This window comes from Xenopus tropicalis, chromosome 3, assembly GCF_000004195.4.
Source record: "Xenopus tropicalis strain Nigerian chromosome 3, UCB_Xtro_10.0, whole genome shotgun sequence".
Taxonomy (NCBI): domain Eukaryota; kingdom Metazoa; phylum Chordata; class Amphibia; order Anura; family Pipidae; genus Xenopus; species Xenopus tropicalis.
In genome coordinates, this window is record NC_030679.2 from 21,755,091 (window position 1) to 21,770,320 (window position 15,230).

At 47.7% G+C, this 15,230-nt stretch overlaps 1 protein-coding gene across 3 annotated transcripts in view; it reads left to right on the plus strand.

Moving 5' to 3' along the window:
• synpo (synaptopodin) overlaps nucleotides 1-15,230 on the plus strand; it is an 80,284-nt gene that overhangs the window by 9,437 nt on the left and 55,617 nt on the right. Inside the window, exon 1 of one of the 3 annotated variants that reach the window (XM_004912772.4) lies at nucleotides 10,238-10,333. The exons of the other annotated variants lie outside the window; for them this stretch is intronic. The gene's annotated coding sequence lies outside the window, so the exon portion shown is untranslated. Of the gene's footprint in view, nucleotides 1-10,237; nucleotides 10,334-15,230 lie in introns of those variants that run through there. 3 annotated transcript variants of the gene reach the window in all.

A 15,230-nucleotide genomic window follows, 5' to 3' on the forward strand; every position in this document is an offset into this window, starting at 1 on the left:
ATCTAATTAACATCTCAGGTAAATACTGTTTACACATTGTTTAGTTTTCTGTTTCATAGTTATTATTATGATCTAGTTCTGCTTGTTTTGCATCACTATTACATTTGTTTCCATTCGTTATATTATCCCATAATAGTTTTCCTTATCTAACTGACATAGCCTGTTAACATTTTCTAGCAGCAGTGACCCAAGGGCAAAGACACACGGAGCTATTAGTAGCAACTACTTCGAAAATAGACAATGCTGATCATTTGCTGATAATTGTCTCTCTGTGTGTTTTAGCAGAGGCAATTCTCAGTATTGTCTATGGCAGGATATTTTCTGGCGCCGTGACAAGTAGCTGCTACTAAGTAGCTCCGTGTTTCTCTGCCCTAAAGGTTGTACTGGGATGCCAGGGACCAAAAGTAAATCCTTAGGTAAATCCTTAGGATGACGAGGCGTAGGGCGGATATTTTCAGCAAGCGGAAAAACGCTTGCTGAAAATTCAGTCCTACGCCCCCTCCTAAATGTGCCTGCACCTGAATTTATGGAATACGCTCGGGTGCAGGCACATGTAGCAGAAATATGCATTAATTTGGGTGCAAGCACATGTAGAAGGCGTAGGTCGGTATTTTCAGCAAGCAATTTTCCGCTTGCCGAAAATATCTGCCCTACGCCTCATCTAGCATTAGCCTTAGACCAGGGATCCCCAACCTTTTTTACCTGTGAGCAACATAAACACAAAAACCTTCCTAGTAGGTGACCAATAAGGACTCAAATTGGTTAATAAGTAGCCCAATGTGGACTGGCAGACTGATAGAGGTTCTGTTTAGCAGTACACTTTGGGGCTGATTTACTAATCCACGAATCCGAATCCCGAATGGGAAAAAATCGGATTGGAAACGAACATTTTGCGATTTTTCGTAAATTGTCGCAACTTTTTCGTAGCCATTACGATTTGCTCGTAAATTGTCGTGACTTTTTCATAGCCATTACGACTTGCTCATAAATTGTTGCGACTTTTACGTATTGAGCGCTCGTAAACGGCGGGCAAACCTTTGCGACTTTGCATGATTTTGGAAGCCTCCCATAGGACTCAATAGCACTCTGCAGCTCCAACCTGGCCCAAGGAAAGTCTCCCATAGGGCTCAATGGAACTCTGCAGCTCCAACCCGGCCCAAGGAAAGTCTCCCATAGGGCTCAATGGCACTCTGCAGCTCCAACCTGGCCCAAGGAAAGTCTCCCATAGGGCTCAATGGCACTCTGCAGCTCCAACCCGGCCCAAGGAAAGTCTCCCATAGGACTCAATGGCACTCTGCAGCTCCAACCCGGCCCAAGGAAAGTCTCCCATAGGGCTCAATGGCACTCTGCAGCTCCAACCCGGCCCAAGGAAAGCCTCCCATAGGACTCAATGGCACTCTGCAGCTCCAACCCGACCCAAGGAAAGTCTCCCATAGGGCTCAATGGCACTCTGCAGCTCCAACCCGGCCCAAGGAAAGTCTCCCATAGGGCTCAATGGCACTCTGCAGCTCCAACCTGGCCCAAGGAAAGTCTCCCATAGAGCTCAATGGCATTCTGCAGCTCCAACCTGGCCCAAGGAAAGTCTCCCATAGGGCTCAATGGCACTCTGCAGCTCCAACCTGACCCAAGGAAAGCCTCCCATAGGGCTCAATGGCACTCTGCAGCTCCAACCCGGCCCAAGGAAAGTCTCCCATAGGACTCAATGGCACTCTGCAGCTCCAACCTGACCCAAGGAAAGCCTCCCATAGGGCTCAATGGCACTCTGCAGCTCCAACCTGGCCCAAGGAAAGTCTCCCATAGGGCTCAATGGCACTCTGCAGCTCAAACCTGGCCCAAGGAAAGTCTCCCATAGGGCTCAATGGCACTCTGCAGCTCCAACCTGGCCCAAGGAAAGTCTCCCATAGGGCTCAATGGCACTCTGCAGCTCCAACCTGGCTCAAGGAAAGTCTCCCATAGGGCTCAATGGCACTCTGCAGCTCCAACCTGGCCCAAGGAAAGTCTCCCATAGGGCTCAATGGCACTCTGCAGCTCCAACCTGACCCAAGGAAAGTCTCCCATAGGGCTCAATGGCACTCTGCAGCTCCAACCCGGCCCAAGGAAAGTCTCCCATAGGGCTCAATGGCACTCTGCAGCTCCAACCCGGCCCAAGGAAAGTCTCCCATAGGGCTCAATGGCACTCTGCAGCTCCACCCCGGCCCAAGGAAAGTCTCCCATAGGGCTCAATGGCACTCTGCAGCTCCAACCCAGCCCAAGGAAAGCCTCCCATAGGACTCAATGGCACTCTGCAGCTCCAACCCGACCCAAGGAAAGTCTCCCATAGGGCTCAATGGCACTCTGCAGCTCCAACCCGGCCCAAGGAAAGTCTCCCATAGGGCTCAATGGCACTCTGCAGCTCCAACCTGGCCCAAGGAAAGTCTCCCATAGAGCTCAATGGCACTCTGCAGCTCCAACCTGGCCCAAGGAAAGTCTCCTATAGGGATCAATGGCACTCTGCAGCTCCAACCTGGCCCAAGGAAAGTCTCCCATAGGGCTCAATGGCACTCTGCAGCTCCAACCTGGCCCAAGGAAAGTCTCCCATAGGGCTCAATGGCACTCTGCAGCTCCAACCTGACCCAAGGAAAGCCTCCCATAGGGCTCAATGGCACTCTGCAGCTCCAACCCGACCCAAGGAAAGTCTCCCATAGGACTCAATGGCACTCTGCAGCTCCAACCCGACCCAAGGAAAGTCTCCCATAGGGCTCAATGGCACTCTGCAGCTCCAACCTGACCCAAGGAAAGCCTCCCATAGGGCTCAATGGCACTCTGCAGCTCCAACCCGGCCCAAGGAAAGCCTCCCATAGGACTCAATGGCCCTCTGCAGCTCCAACCCGACCCAAGGAAAGTCTCCCATAGGGCTCAATGGCCCTCTGCAGCTCCAACCCGACCCAAGGAAAGTCTCCCATAGGGCTCAATGGCACTCTGCAGCTCCAACCTAGCCCAAGGAAAGTCTCCCATAGGGCTCAATGGCACTCTGCAGCTCCAACCTGGCCCAAGGAAAGTTTCCCATAGGGCTCAATGGCACTCTGCAGCTCAAACCTGGCCCAAGGAAAGTCTCCCATAGGGCTCAATGGCACTCTGCAGCTCCAACCTGGCCCAAGGAAAGTCTCCCATAGGGCTCAATGGCACTCTGCAGCTCCAACCTGGCCCAAGGAAAGTCTCCCATAGGGCTCAATGGCACTCTGCAGCTCAAACCTGGCCCAAGGAAAGTCTCCCATAGGGCTCAATGGCACTCTGCAGCTCAAACCTGGCCCAAGGAAAGTCTCCCATAGGGCTCAATGGCACTCTGCAGCTCCAACCTGGCCCAAGGAAAGTCTCCCATAGGGCTCAATGGCACTCTGCAGCTCCAACCTGGCTCAAGGAAAGTCTCCCATAGGGCTCAATGGCACTCTGCAGCTCCAACCTGGCCCAAGGAAAGTCTCCCATAGGGCTCAATGGCACTCTGTAGCTCCAACCTGACCCAAGGAAAGTCTCCCATAGGGCTCAATGGCACTCTGCAGCTCCAACCCGGCCCAAGGAAAGTCTCCCATAGGGCTCAATGGCACTCTGCAGCTCCAACCCGGCCCAAGGAAAGTCTCCCATAGGACTCAATGGCACTCTGCAGCTCCAACCCGGCCCAAGGAAAGCCTCCCATAGGACTCAATGGCACTCTGCAGCTCCAACCCGACCCAAGGAAAGCCTCCCATAGGGCTCAATGGCACTCTGCAGCTCCAACCTGACCCAAGGAAAGCCTCCCATAGGGCTCAATGGCACTCTGCAGCTCCAACCTGGCCCAAGGAAAGTCTCCCATAGGGATCAATGGCACTCTGCAGCTCCAACCTGGCCCAAGGAAAGTCTCCCATAGGGCTCAATGGCACTCTGCAGCTCCAACCTGGCCCAAGGAAAGTCTCCCATAGGGCTCAATGGCACTCTGCAGCTCCAACCTGGCCCAAGGAAAGTCTCCCATAGGGCTCAATGGCACTCTGCAGCTCAAACCTGGCCCAAGGAAAGTCTCCCATAGGGCTCAATGGCACTCTGCAGCTCCAACCTGGCCCAAGGAAAGTCTCCCATAGGGCTCAATGGCACTCTGCAGCTCCAACCTGGCTCAAGGAAAGTCTCCCATAGGGCTCAATGGCACTCTGCAGCTCCAACCTGGCCCAAGGAAAGTCTCCCATAGGGCTCAATGGCACTCTGCAGCTCCAACCTGGCCCAAGGAAAGCCTCCCATAGGGCTCAATGGAACTCTGCAGCTCCAACCTGACCCAAGGAAAGCCTCCCATAGTGCTCAATGGCACTCTGCAGCTCCAACCTGGCCCAAGGAAAGCCTCCCATAGGGCTCAATGGCACTCTGCAGCTCCAACCTGGCCCAAGGAAAGTCTCCCATAGGGCTCAATGGCACTCTGCAGCTCCAACCTGGCCCAAGGAAAGTCTCCCATAGGGATCAATGGCACTCTGCAGCTCCAACCTGGCCCAAGGAAAGTCTCCCATAGGGCTCAATGGCACTCTGCAGCTCCAACCTGGCCCAAGGAAAGTCTCCCATAGGGCTCAATGGCACTCTGCAGCTCCAACCTGGCTCAAGGAAAGTCTCCCATAGGGATCAATGGCACTCTGCAGCTCCAACCTGGCCCAAGGAAAGTCTCCCATAGGGCTCAATAGCACTCTGCAGCTCCAACCTGACCCAAGGAAAGCCTCCCATAGGGCTCAATGGCACTCTGCAGCTCCAACCTGACCCAAGGAAAGCCTCCCATAGGGCTCAATGGCACTCTGCAGCTCCAACCTGGCCCAAGGAAAGTCTCCCATAGGGCTCAATGGCACTCTGCAGCTCCAACCCGGCCCAAGGAAAGTCTCCTATAGGGCTCAATGGCACTCTGCAGCTCCAACCCGGCCCAAGGAAAGTCTCCCATAGGACTCAATGGCACTCTGCAGCTCCAACCCGGCCCAAGGAAAGTCTCCCATAGGGCTCAATGGCACTCTGCAGCTCCAACCCGGCCCAAGGAAAGCCTCCCATAGGACTCAATGGCACTCTGCAGCTCCAACCCGGCCCAAGGAAAGCCTCCCATAGGACTCAATGGCACTCTGCAGCTCCAACCTGGCCCAAGGAAAGTCTCCCATAGGGCTCAATGGCACTCTGCAGCTCCAACCTGGCTCAAGGAAAGTCTCCCATAGGGCTCAATGGCACTCTGCAGCTCCAACCTGGCCCAAGGAAAGTCTCCCATAGGGCTCAATGGCACTCTGCAGCTCAAACCTGGCCCAAGGAAAGCCTCCCATAGGGCTCAATGGCACTCTGCAGCTCCAACCTGGCCCAAGGAAAAGTCTCCCATAGTGCTCAATGGCACTCTGCAGCTCCAACCTGACCCAAGGAAAGCCTCCCATAGGGCTCAATGGCACTCTGCAGCTCCAACCTGACCCAAGGAAAGCCTCCCATAGGGCTCAATGGCACTCTGCAGCTCCAACCTGGCCCAAGGAAAGTCTCCCATAGGGCTCAATGGCACTCTGCAGCTCAAACCTGGCCCAAGGAAAGTCTCCCATAGGGCTCAATGGCACTCTGCAGCTCAAACCTGGCCCAAGGAAAGTCTCCCATAGGGCTCAATGGCACTCTGCAGCTCCAACCTGGCCCAAGGAAAGTCTCCCATAGGGCTCAATGGCACTCTGCAGCTCCAACCTGGCCCAAGGAAAGTCTCCCATAGGGCTTAATGGCACTCTGCAGCTCCAACCTGGCCCAAGGAAAGTCTCCCATAGGGCTCAATGGCACTCTGCAGCTCCAACCTGACCCAAGGAAAGTCTCCCATAGGGCTCAATGGCACTCTGCAGCTCCAACCCGGCCCAAGGAAAGTCTCCCATAGGACTCAATGGCACTCTGCAGCTCCAACCCGGCCCAAGGAAAGCCTCCCATAGGGCTCAATGGCACTCTGCAGCTCCAACCCGACCCAAGGAAAGCCTCCCATAGGGCTCAATGGCACTCTGCAGCTCCAACCTGACCCAAGGAAAGCCTCCCATAGGGCTCAATGGCACTCTGCAGCTCCAACCTGGCCCAAGGAAAGTCTCCCATAGGGATCAATGGCACTCTGCAGCTCCAACCTGGCCCAAGGAAAGTCTCCCATAGGGCTCAATGGCACTCTGCAGCTCCAACCCGACCCAAGGAAAGCCTCCCATAGGGCTCAATGGCACTCTGCAGCTCCAACCTGACCCAAGGAAAGCCTCCCATAGGGCTCAATGGCACTCTGCAGCTCCAACCTGGCCCAAGGAAAGTCTCCCATAGGGATCAATGGCACTCTGCAGCTCCAACCTGGCCCAAGGAAAGTCTCCCATAGGGCTCAATGGCACTCTGCAGCTCCAACCTGGCCCAAGGAAAGTCTCCCATAGGGCTCAATGGCACTCTGCAGCTCCAACCTGGCCCAAGGAAAGCCTCCCATAGGGCTCAATGGCACTCTGCAGCTCCAACCTGGCCCAAGGAAAGCCTCCCATAGGGCTCAATGGCACTCTGCAGCTCCAACCTGGCCCAAGGAAAGTCTCCCATAGGGCTCAATGGCACTCTGCAGCTCCAACCTGGCCCAAGGAAAGTCTCCCATAGGGCTCAATGGCACTCTGCAGCTCAAACCTGGCCCAAGGAAAGTCTCCCATAGGGCTCAATGGCACTCTGCAGCTCCAACCTGGCCCAAGGAAAGCCTCCCATAGGGCTCAATGGCACTCTGCAGCTCCAACCTGGCCCAAGGAAAGCCTCCCATAGGGCTCAATGGCACTCTGCAGCTCCAACCTGACCCAAGGAAAGCCTCCCATAGGGCTCAATGGCACTCTGCAGCTCCAACCTGGCCCAAGGAAAGTCTCCCATAGGGCTCAATGGCACTCTGCAGCTCAAACCTGGCCCAAGGAAAGTCTCCCATAGGGCTCAATGGCACTCTGCAGCTCCAACCTGGCCCAAGGAAAGTCTCCCATAGGGATCAATGGCACTCTGCAGCTCCAACCTGGCCCAAGGAAAGTCTCCCATAGGGCTCAATGGCACTCTGCAGCTCCAACCTGGCTCAAGGAAAGTCTCCCATAGGGCTCAATGGCACTCTGCAGCTCCAACCTGGCCCAAGGAAAGTCTCCCATAGGGCTCAATGGCACTCTGCAGCTCCAACCTGACCCAAGGAAAGCCTCCCATAGGGCTCAATGGCACTCTGCAGCTCCAACCTGACCCAAGGAAAGCCTCCCATAGGGCTCAATGGCACTCTGCAGCTCCAACCTGGCCCAAGGAAAGTTTCCCATAGGGCTCAATGGCACTCTGCAGCTCCAACCTGGCCCAAGGAAAGTCTCCCATAGGGCTCAATGGCACTCTGCAGCTCCAACCTGGCCCAAGGAAAGTCTCCCATAGGGCTCAATGGCACTCTGCAGCTCCAACCTGGCCCAAGGAAAGTCTCCCATAGGACTCAATGGCACTCTGCAGCTCCAACCTGGCCCAAGGAAAGTCACGATACTGAAGCTTGAATGAATCCGAAACTCTCGTACTCGGCATGAGAGCTACAAAAAAGTCGCTACAATTTACGAGCAAGTAGTAATGGCTACGGAAAAGTCGCGACAATTTACGAGCAAGTCGTAATGGCTACGAAAAAAATCGCAAAATACCGATCATTACAAAAAAAACGCATTTGGACGCTTTTCAGACGTTCGTGGATTAGTAAATGTGCCCCTTTGTCTTTATGACTTCAAAACATGCCCCCAAGTCAGAAATTAAAAAATGGGCACCGACTTTGAGGCCACTGAGAGCAACATCGAAGGGGTTGGTGACCAACATGTTGCTCATGAGCCACTGGTTGGGGATCACTGCATTATTAGACAATAGATTGACACACTTTCCAAACATTTTTTACTCTTCTCCTCACTCAACCTCTTTATTCTCCTAATGTATTTTCTTAAATTAATCTGTCCTTCCATCTATTTCTCCTCTTTGTCTGCATACAAAAATAGGGAATAGGGAATAGTAATGAAATAGGCCAAGTGTTAAAAGCAGGAGGGCCCACTGACCCCTTGGCTCACAGGGAGTTTTCCTAGTATTTCAATGAATACTGTGGTTATAATAAAAGATCAGAATCAAGAGAAGAAACACAGATCTGGGGAGGCAATCAGAGAGTATGTCAGTAGTCAGAGTCAGTAGAAAGAACATTAACCATAAACTCTCAGAGCAAGAGCCCCTTCAATGGGCAGAGTACAGATGGAGATGACTCCATTTAGGACAGGATATCTTCAGAAGGCATGGGGCATTATATCCCAGAGAGAATTCACTGGAACAATTCTGACTTTTTCCTGCTTTAGGTAAATCACTGGGTCCATTGTCAGCTAAATATTTCATGAGTGAACATCTTGTGAGCTTTGCCAGTCTCTCTGCTGCTCAGCTGTTTGACTGGACCATAAGCTCTGTGGTTTTTACAGCTGCCCCTACTGTTCTATGCAACTAGAAGGACAAGATCATTTTTATTTACTTGCACAGTATTTCTTCCAAGACTCTGGGAACAGGCTGCTAAGATCAAGATGCTGATTCAGTGAACACTTTGACCTATTAATCTAACAATTACATAATCAGTGCCTAACCATTTACTGCATAATTGTACCCAATAAACCTGATCTAGCTTCAGCTGGCAAAATATCAGTCCCCCGGCTCCATTCAAAGTTTCCTCATTAAAAAGTAACATTTTGCCTAGCTATGCATTTTTAGAAGTGAAGGAAAAAACTGAGGGGGTAGTTATGACCCGTATTCTTGTTCTACAGCTGTAAGTCTGTCGGAAATGTAGCTGTTCTCTGGTTGCTATGGCCTAAATACCTCAGCAACCAGACAACAATTTGAAATTCAAAATGGAATATAAATAGGACAAAATCCTGATAATATTAAAGCTTCACAGTTAATCTGTATTTGTGACACTCCAACAGCCATTGCATTTTAAATTTAAGGCTTGCAATATACACAATAGGAGGAATAATTAAAAAATAAACAATAAATACAAATGATGAATTGTTGATTAGGACTGTCTATAATAGCTTAAAAGTTGAAAGGTGAACTTCATCTTTCAGGTATGAAGACATGTCCTTATGGTACATCTTCCCTTCTAGCTTCAACTAGATTATATTGCTTAAATATTTTGTTTAAGGGCATATCATACTTTGAAAAGATCTTTCAGGATAAGCTGGGTCCTACGACAACGAAAAGATCTTTGGCCCCAGGCCCAAACGACCAAATTAGCCTGAATTAGCCCGATATTAAAGGGGACTGCTATTTTACTTGTCTTGCTGACAGAGCCCTAAAATTCCCCACAGACTGTAAAACTGGCCATACACATTAAAGGTGGCCATACATGCTAAGATCCACTTGCTTTGTTTAGCACCTCTCCAGTTTGGAATTTCAGCAGCTATCTGGTTGCTAGGGTTCAAAGTACCTTAGCAACCAGGGAGTGGTTTGAATGAGAGACTGGAATATTAATAGGAGAGGACCTTGTTAGAAAAATAGGTAATAAAAAGTAACAATAACAGTAAAATTGTAGCCTCACAGAGCAATAGTTTTTTTTTGGCTGCTGGGGTCAGACCCCCATTTAAAAGCTGGAAAGAGTCAATAATCAGTAAATAGTCAGTAAATTAATTGACTTAAAGGTGAACAACCCCTTTAACGACAAAAGTTTTTAAAACTTTTATGACCACTGAAGGTACTTTTCTTATGAAAGGTATCATTTGGAGCAAGAAATATGGCAGCATACGCTTATATAACTGTAACGTGTACAGAAGGCATCGTGTACAGAGGCATCAACTAACTACCTCCACTAAATTTTAACCCTCTCATCACATCTCTGTGTACACAGCTGCTTACTGCTCAGGATCAGGATCAGGATATATTAAAGAAAAAGGCAATCAGTGGCCAAAACTGCAGAATCTTGGACTTGACCCTCTCTTAAACGAAAGAATTAAAGTAGAAATTCCATCCAGCCGCTATGATGCAGCTTGTTTTCAAGCAATACAAAGGTTGCACTATCCAATCAGCTGGAAATGACTTTACTACTAAAATGACGGGATGCAAGCAGATGCATCTAATAATTTATCTAATAAGATAAATTTCCAAGCTGCTGCCAGGGCTGTGCTTGCTTTATTATTAAGGTGGCCATACATGGTAAAATTCACTCATTTGGTGAGGTCACCAAATAAGCAAATCTCTCCCCTGATATGCTGAAATGCCCATTTTGGGTGGGCGATATCATGCTAATGTGATCGCATTACAATGTAGGGGATACAAAAAGTCAGAGCGAGGACTTTATCTCTCTTTTTGTCTAGATATTGGCCATGGGGGCTCCATACATGGCCAGGTAAGTTGCTGAATCGGTTGAATCCCAGCCAGGGCACTATCTGCAATCTGCAAGGAGTTTGTATGTTCTCCCTGTGCCTGCGTGGGTTTCCTCCCACACTCCAAAAACATACAGGCAAGTTAACTGGCTTCTGACTAAAATGACTATAGTGCGTGTGTGTGTGTGTATGTGATAGGGACCTTAGACTGTAAGCTCCTCTGGGGCAGGGACTAATGTGAATTATATATTATCTGTGGTGGAAATGTGTCGGGGCTATATAAATAAAATAAAAAATGAATTCATGAATAATGAACGGGACAGGAAATTCTATGAGAAATACTAAGCAGTCTATAGACCTCTTTGTCCAACCATGTGCATTTGGCTAATTGTTGCTTATACATTAACTGTAAATTCAATGGTAAGAATTCTAACCATGGCTTCCCTGGTATCTGTAGCTTCTGTGGGAAACTGATTTCTACTTTTTCAGTAATTCACAAATAAACTTTGCAATAGTGGGTCAGATTATTCTTTGGAGGTATTATCCAGGGTTAAGGACTCTTAGGGCAGTGACACACGGGGAGATTAGTCGCCACGCGACAAATCTTCATTGTCACGGGCGACTCCCCACGATCTCCCCACAACACCATCCCACCGGCTAGAATATAAATCGCCGGTGGGATGGCATAAGCAGCACCGCTGCTGAAGTTGCCGAAGTTTCCTCTCAAGGCAACTTCGGCGACTTCGGAAAATCGTGGCGCCGTGTATGCCATCCCACCGGCGATTTTCATTCTAGCCGGTGGGATGGCATTGCTGGAAGATTAGTCGCCTGCGACAACCGACATCAGGGACATCAGTGTAAGATTTGGGGTTAAAAACCTAGATATTTTTACTATGGCTAAATCAGTGATACACCAATGTTATCCTATAGTGCTAAGAAGGGATGCTGAAACTGCAAAACTCTGATGACCACTGCCTATATAATAAACCTCTCAGCTGTTGCTTTCACAAAAAGAAGGGAATGCCTCCTATTTATCCGAATGCCTCCTATTTATCCTTTCCACAGTGCCCACCTCTCTAAAATAGCTGTTGCCAGCCAATATCGCTGCTTTTGGACAGAGCGTGGCAACTGTCATGCCAGCCATTTAGATGACGATATAGTGTAAGTTTAGGTGACATTAGCCCACCTATTCAAGTTCTGGGTCTGAGTATTTATTCAAATTCCTTGTCTCTGTATCAAGGGCAATTCAAGACCACATGATGAATCCATGTATTCCCATTGGCCTTGGACATTTTTTTAAACATTTCATGGAATGCTTTGCAGAATGCCACAGAAACATATTCTTTGAATATTTGCAATTTTTTGGTACCTGGCCACAAACCACTAAAATTCATTGAAATTCAATACCTGCGGAATCTCTTTGCCTCATCTCTAGTTGCAATGAGCACTGTAGTTTATCAGAGACCACAAAAATAATAAAGGTTTCTGCAGAATATATAGAATTACAGTAATTAGCATTAGCCATGTGTGGAAACGCAGCCTTTAAACTGCAAAGTCTGGGAAGAAACCAAAATTACTGATGCATTTTGTTAAATGGTCAGCTCACATAGATTTCACTTTTTTTTTAATTTAAAACAACAGCATCAATATTCCGACTTGCTTCCAGTGTTGCTTTTGGTAACAATCACTTTGGTCGGGGTAAATCAATAAGACAATAAGATATAAATATACCTCTAGAAAGAGGTAATCTTTCTCAGAGTTCGTACGAAAGGTTCCAGTGGAGCCAAGAATCTCTGTCTGTGTCTCTGTTCTTGGTGCATTTAACACACATGGGTGTTTTAAAATGTGCTGGACCTCATTGCCTTGCACCCCATTGGTTTTTATAAACGTTGAGAAGCTGTAAAGGAAGACATTTTTCACTGCATTTAATTTTTTGGCATTCACCCTGTACCCCATCACATTAAGGCACATATGAAAAAAAGAATTGCAGCTGAGCAAACTACTCGTCTATTGGGTTCCTATTAAAACATGGTTCCAGTGCAGGGAGCAAGCCAAATCAAAAGTAGGGACAGTTACAGTTACTAAGTAAACTGCAAAAAAAATAGTGCAAAATGTCATGTTTTCTGTCCAGAACTTTAACCTCGTCTTGCACACACTCCAGCCCATCCACCTCCGACATCTCCAAATGACAAATGCACCCTGACACCCACCCCCAACACATGCACCCACCCAGCCCCAACACATGCAAACCAACAAATGCACCCTGACACCCACCCCCAACACATGCACCCACCCAGCCCCAACACATGCACCCACCCAGCCCCAACACATGCACCCACCCAGCCCCAACACATGCAAACCTAGAAATGCACCCAGACACCTACCCCTGACATATACACCAATTCACCCACCCCAGACACATGCCCCCACACCCTACCGACCCCCAGATGTGGCAAAACACATGCTACTGTATATTTGCAGTTTTGTCGATAGGTATCGGGAGCAAATTGCAACTTGCAATCAGCTGTGGAATTACTGCCATGTCCAGTGTGGCTTCTCATCAGAGAAGAATGGGCAGGCATACTGGCGGTCTGCACAACTACAGCAAAGTGCAAGGAGTGGACAAGAGCTTTTATGAATGTCATATATGTGCGCATAGGACCACAAGGGAAAGCTAAGAAATAATTAGTAAACCCCTGAGTCATGAACTGCAATAAGAAGATTTATGCCGTTCTGGATGCTCTTGGTATAGAATGGCTTTATTTCTTCTAAACAGAGTTTGGCAAATTCCCATGATAGTATGAGAGGGTTAAATGGAACCCCAACAGACTTGACATATCTTTTTTCCATTTTGGCAAAGGAAACTGGTGAAATATTTGTGGATGTTTGCTTATTCTCCCAGAGGAATTAGTTGCAGTGTAAAGTTAACTGCATAGTAAATTAGTGTGGCCTCCCAGTCCTGGAGTGAAAGGATCAGTTGTATCTGCCCTGTGCATTTGAACTTCTACTAATTCATAAAGACTTGTGTTCCTTTAGATATATGGACTCAAGCAGGGCCATCTGAAATTAGAAGAATTAATATATAATTTAATTGTATTATTTACTATAATGATATAATATACAAAAGCCATGAATATTCTTTAAAAATATGCTTAAAAGTGGTGCTTAGTGATGTTATCCGTTACATTCGGTCAGGGGTGATTCGAACCCCTCAGCCACCCTGAGGTCACCCTGAGGCGGCTGTTGCAATGCCACCCCCCCTTTACCCCCCCCCCCCCAGCGTTTGCCTTTGCAGCCACATTGCTAGTGCAGATAACACACTTGCACTTGTAAAATTCAATAAAATGTATGGAAGGCTGTAGATCTGACCCCTCCCCTCAATTCTGGTTTCTCCTCCACAACCCTTAACAAACTTTATTAACATTTGTGGTATTATTAGCATTAGCAATAATTTCCCCAACTGGGTCCTTTACTTGCTCTTGTTGCTTAGTGATGCAGAGCTGTGGTACCTGGGGGGGAATGCTGCCAAAAATAACCTACAGCACAAAAAAAATCAAAAGCATAATAAGCAAAGTTTTGGCTTCGATAGTAAAGGAACAATTACATATCAGTTACTAGTTAGCATTGTTTGACAGATTCATAGATCATCCATAAAAAATCCTATTTCTCAAACTACCTCTTAAACCTATTATTGCTTTAGATAAATGTCTAGACACCATTACTAACTTGGGAAGGGCTGTGCCGGCTTGTTAATGCATTTGCCCTGTATACCATGGGAAATTTTTCCTTTGATACGAAAGTGAGTGTGTTATGCAATTAATATACAAATTCTATTACAAAATATGAAGTTGTACATTAGAGTTTTGCATTATGAGTGTTATTTTTGTTTCCCTCTTATCAGCAGTTCCAGGTTTGCGAAACATCAATAACTGCAGTAACTTGCCATTCATCACGCAGAATGGGTGCCTTGGCACCGTGTGGACGTGCAGAAGTGGGTTTGGACACAAGTAGTTTTATGAATTACGTCAATGTGCTCTCTCTGTTGTGTTTATTTTAAAGCACTCACTCTTGCAAATGCATTTGTAAATGACCTCTATGGTCTTTGCCATTCCTGAGTAGAGCAGGGAGATTTGGCAACAGATAATGTTGAGTGAATCTGTCCTGTTTTGCTTGCTGAAAAATCTGCAAACCTGTGAAAAAAATTGAGAAACACATTGAAGTCAATAGGTATTTTTTTATGCAAAATACATTGAAGTTAATGGACGTTTTTTCTAATTCCAAATGCATTAAAGTCAGTCGCTGTTTTTTTCTCATTTCAAATACGCTGAAGTCAATGGAGTTTTTTCTAAATTGTTTTCTCACTACAAACGCATTAATGTGAATGGGCATTTCTTTTTTTGCTGCATTTTTCTTATTTTTGTTTGGTCACAGTTTTGCCACATTTATAATACCAGCCCTGGTCTTATCTGGTGATTTACTAGCATAGGCTGGTGGAATACTGACTTGGTGCAACCCTATTTCTCAGAGATGCTTCATTATGCAGTCTACTGCATAATACTACTTAAAATAAATCATACTAACCCTTTGTGTAAAGGTCAGCTTATGGCCCTGATGTGTCCCATCTTCTATGGCGCTGCCACTTTGGTCCTTTTATACCAGATTCATGGCACTAAAAGGAAACTGATGTTAAAGGCATATCAGTGGCCAGGAGCCAGCTTTGCACCTGTTAATACCAAACCCCGCTGGCACAGTACCAGTGGCTGGGACGCCCTGTCTTGGCCCATATCTTGAGTATAGTCAGATTTGCTTAGTCAGGAATTTTAGGCAACACCCGAGCACAGTAATATTTCACTGAATATTAACCTCAGCTCTAAATCTCAGAACAGTTACAGTTGGAGTTGTGCATTTTTATCCCATGTG